Raw genomic sequence first — 4,859 nt, 5'->3', positions numbered from 1 at the left:
ACATGCTGCTGAAATGAGCTGAATATATGTCGACAAATCGTGACATTGCTCGAATTTCAGATATTTCGCTTGTTACTTATCATAATATTATAATACCTATATACCATCATGGTCTACATAATGTTTGTGTACGGTATACAAATATTAATTTTTTAGATTAAAATAATAATGTATTGCCCATAATAATGAATACATAATATACAATAACAACTGTCACGTATTAATATTATAATTTAGTTTAAAATCGACGACGGTGATATGGAGGAGGTCTCAATAATATTTATAATAATATTATATTGTAATGTAGTGTTTTAAAAATAATATTTATTTACGTCTCTTTGTGAAAACCACACATAGGTCAAGGGGAATTTCCTTTCATGTCGCTGTAGAGCAGGGGACGCCAATTACAGTATATGGCGATCAACTGGTTGATATTTTAGAGGAATATTGATCGATCTCATTAAAAATTAATTTTACCAATATCTGTTGTTCGCGTTCGTAATCTTATGAATTTTAACGCTTAAATAACACACATTTAAGCTATATATTTATATATATATATGTACAAATTAAAGTATATATTTTATTAGCGAATTAGACCGTACGATTTTACGATGGAGAAATAACGAATGATGAACATTATCTTACAATGTATTATTATGCTGCTCTACGTTGATCGACTTATCAGTCAGGACACATTCGATTATATATAATATATAGATAAAAGACAATGCGTAAGGCTCAGAGCTCATCGAGTCAAAAAATATTCGACAGATCGATTTTGACGAACCGAGGAAGGTTTATATAGATCGAACCCATTATTTCAGTGTGGCTTACCAGTGAATAATGTAATATTTAATTCACGTGTATTGTTTTATTTCTGTTCGCTATCATTATTGGTTCACGCATGTAAAAAAAAAGTTGCTATAATTATATTACTATCCAACGCCGCAGGTGCAGGATTATTGCCCATCTCGATTCCATATTTTATATCCCGGTAATACTGCAGCTAGTAACCACACTATAATATGCTACCTATATGTGTACATATATGTTATAATTTATTTTATGAGCGCGCCGGAGTTCGCGGACACTGTATTTCTCAGCGATACGATACGTATAATAACTGTTTAATAGTATCATTCATATTTTACACAACGTATTAGTATCTTGATTAACATCGTACGTTATTGTGACCTGTGTTATGGATTAATGCCCATAATATAATATATTATACCATAGAAACGATGCTCGCTATAATTCGCTATAATTGAGTTTGCTATATATACGTTCTAATTCAATCGTTTATCATGCAAACAATTAACTAATGGAAAATGATTTACCTACCGCGTAACAATAATATCCTTTTGAGATAGGTACTAAAATGGTTAGGTATTACGCAGTCGATTCCATTTATAAATATTTTTTATACGTAAACGGCGCTTGCCTATGAACTAGGTATATTTTATGATGTTTCTAATCCTCAATAGAAAGTAAGTAAGTCGTCTTCAGCGGCATATAGCGTAACGTCTTAGTAAGAGTTCGTATTTATTACCCTCGGAAACAATTGCGCTAATAGCTTTTAAAATACATTAAATTAATATTTGTGTATAAAATAATAAACTGAAAATAACACTTAAACTTCGACAAAAAATGTGTTTTTTATTAAATAACACGGCGCGATGTGTACCAAACTTTGACTAATTATTCTTATACCTAGTTATATTGTCGATTCATCGGAATCATTTGTTTTCCTCATCATAACACAATATATTATTATGATATTACTTTATAATATTAATCGTGAAGAAAAAATAACACAACTTACACCAAGTACACAAAATAACAGTTCTCAACAACCAACTGAAAACACAGAATTAGAAGTAAATGTTTCAATTAATGTTGAAAGTAACAAAATGTTTATAACTTTATATTTTTGTAGAACACAATTTATTCGACTTTGATGATGTATAGAACCACATTGGCTCAACAATCAGACTGTATGCCTTATATGATTGCAAGTAATAAATTGTTAATCGATGTGGCAAAATTAAAACCTAAAAATGTATCTGATTAAAAAATGGTAAAAAATGATAAATCAATCATCTTTAAATGTTGATTTTTATCATAACTATTGCTTATCAATTTGTTTTTTCTATAGTTGAAGGGTTTACTGAAGCCAAATTTGATCGTTTCGGTCAAGCCATAGTGGATAAGGTGATAGAAGTTTGTAATAAATATCCTGTAGAATCGAAGAATGAGAGTGTGAACCAATGCGAAACTAAGTAAATATAGCTATGAATGTTATTTACTCATATTTTTTTTATGTTTCATTCCCTTTTCTTATAGTAACTCAAATTCCTGTGTATGTGATAACTTTTGGGATGAATGTGATGACTCGATCTTCAGTGAAATATGTGATACAGATGAAATAAAAAAATGTGGTGTTGATGGAGATCTAGAAATAAATGAAGTTTATAGTAGTTTAATTCCAAAAAATGATAATACCCCAACTAAAAGCAAATATTGCGATACTGAATCAAATGGGATGTGTCAAGAAACAATAACAGAACGTAATAAAACCATGATTAAAAAATTAAAAAATAACTCTCTGTTCAAATTTTAAAATGCAATTGCATATAAGTCATTATTATAATATATTTTTCCAAAGACTAATTATTTTATTTTCATACCCAAATTATAAATAATTGTTTTCTCCGTAAGCTGTTTATCCAAAAGGCAACATTTATAATATTTGATCTAAGATTTAATAGTTAATATAATATGATTTTACTCAAAAAGTGACAAGTCATTCAATGATAATTCGGATTAAGCTCCTATCTTTATTTATTACATTACTATGGTTTGTTTAAATTAAAATAAACCTGTTCATATTGTGAATGTATTATGTCGCTATTATAGACTAGTATTATAGTATTATACTGTAATCAGGAAAGATCTTCTGATAACAAGTTCAAGAATTTTTTATAACAAATCATGGTAACAACTAACAGTTATCAGAATTGTGTTGTGTAGGGTATCTCAATAACAGTGAATATTGTGACAATGTTTCTTTATAATAAAATTTTTTTTGTGTTTTACTATTATCTAAATGTTTTGTTTTATAATCCTACCACGTTTACTAAGTAAATTTGATTTATTAATTTTTGTCTTAACGCCTCAGTTTAATTGCACCTGTATGTATTGATAGTAAAAAATTATTTTAGATTTTATTGTTATCTAATAGATTACAACGTTGTGCAGTTTTTCAATTAGACAAATTATTATAGTTGCCTATAACAGCATTGTTCTATAATAATAGGTAATAGGTATTCAATCATTTTACATAATATTACTTATATTTAAACAAATAGTATCATGCTGGCTACTGAAGTGTTAAATATTTTTAAAAACATAAATGGTTATTGGTTTGGTTAATGGCTTAATGCATTTCATATAAACTTTAATAATAACAAATAAATACTTGATTTTTTAATCATAGAATACAACCATTGTTTGGTATATTATGCTTAAAACAGTATTTAATCCATGTGAATAATGTATTTACAACACTTTGTATTGGTTATATCCTTGAATAGAAATAATATCCTACAGTGGCGGATGCAGGGTTTAATTTTGGGGGGGCCTCTTAAAAAAATTACTTCTAAGCCATAAATACATTTCACATTTTAAAATATTTCTGTAAGTAAAAAGAGGTGTTTGTTGAAAAGGTCTGGGGGGGGGGGGGCGAGGCATGTGGGCCCCTAGGATCCGCCACTGATATCCTATCAAAAATCAGTAGGTAACTAAATTTTTCAAATGGATTATTTTTTTTATGATCGATTGATTATCTAGTACCTACAAAAAATTTAAGTACATTTTATTTCAAATTTTTTACTAATTACAGAATAGTTTAAATATATTTTAAAAATTGCACCCTCAGTCTTAAACTGTTTATCGTAGAATAGTTACTGTTATATCTTTTTCATTTAGAAACAAATATTTTGTCATCATAATTTGAAAAGATTCCAACATTTCATATAGGTATTGAAAAAGTGATTTTTTTAAATATTTGGTGAACATAAATTTAATTCTAAAGTAATTTCCTTTAGATTCTGAGTGGAACGATGAATGTATTGATTTTACAATGATGTGTGTTTTTTTTTTTTTTTTAATTTAAAATTTTTTTTTGTGTCTGTGTACACGATAAGTAGTCGAAATAATGCTTCGATTTTCAACTTCAGTATCTTGTTCGATTGTAAAGTGAATATCGTTGGTGCGTTGAGGAGATCAAAATTTAAAATTCCCAGTAATTTTCAAAAGCGCAAAGAAAAACCAAAGGAAAATTAAGGAAAAACGGGAATTTTTACGCAAAATCGATTTTTCACAAAATTGAATTTGGTTTTTGGTGTAACTTTAAAAAAAATGACCGTAGATACATAAAATGTTGACTGAATGTTTATATTAGCATTTTCTATACACCATAATATTTTCAAAATATTTTGACTTATTTTGAGCTCTTTACGGACATTGTCAGTTTTCATTTTTTTTTAGTTTTTTTTATAAAAATATCAATAAAATTTTATTTGTTGATTAAAAAAGCTTGAAAATTTAATAAAAGGCTCCTAGTATATTGGTTCAAAAGCAGATGAAAAATATTAAAAATCCTTAGTCACAGTTTTTTTTTATAAGCATTAAAATCCGGTTTCCAACTAGGTCCCACTCCACTGGGAGTGAAGACCGCACATGTCTCCTCTTGGAGAAGGGGGGTAGTATCATGCATATAGTGATATATACATAGATAAATAGATCACATGATCTCCCTACTACCCACTTGTGATAAGCATTGTCAAAGACCT

General features: G+C 28.2%; 1 long non-coding RNA gene across 2 annotated transcripts; it reads left to right on the top strand.

Moving 5' to 3' along the window:
• Positions 1 to 261: 261 nt before the first annotated feature.
• On the top strand, positions 262 to 3,085 carry LOC107884364. 2 transcript variants are annotated; one of them, XR_001679861.2, is made up of 4 exons: positions 262 to 1,883; positions 1,943 to 2,083; positions 2,162 to 2,285; positions 2,350 to 3,085. It is a non-coding gene; the product is annotated as an uncharacterized LOC107884364 (long non-coding RNA). The 2 variants fall into 2 exon arrangements; XR_003839180.1 differs by having other exon boundaries at positions 565 to 1,883; positions 2,162 to 3,085.
• Positions 3,086 to 4,859: the final 1,774 nt, after the last annotated feature.

The sequence above is a fragment of the Acyrthosiphon pisum genome, chromosome A1, assembly GCF_005508785.2.
Source record: "Acyrthosiphon pisum isolate AL4f chromosome A1, pea_aphid_22Mar2018_4r6ur, whole genome shotgun sequence".
NCBI lineage: Eukaryota > Metazoa > Arthropoda > Insecta > Hemiptera > Aphididae > Acyrthosiphon > Acyrthosiphon pisum.
The sequence above is the reverse complement of the archived record's forward strand: the minus strand, read 5'-3'. Positions and strand labels throughout refer to the sequence as shown.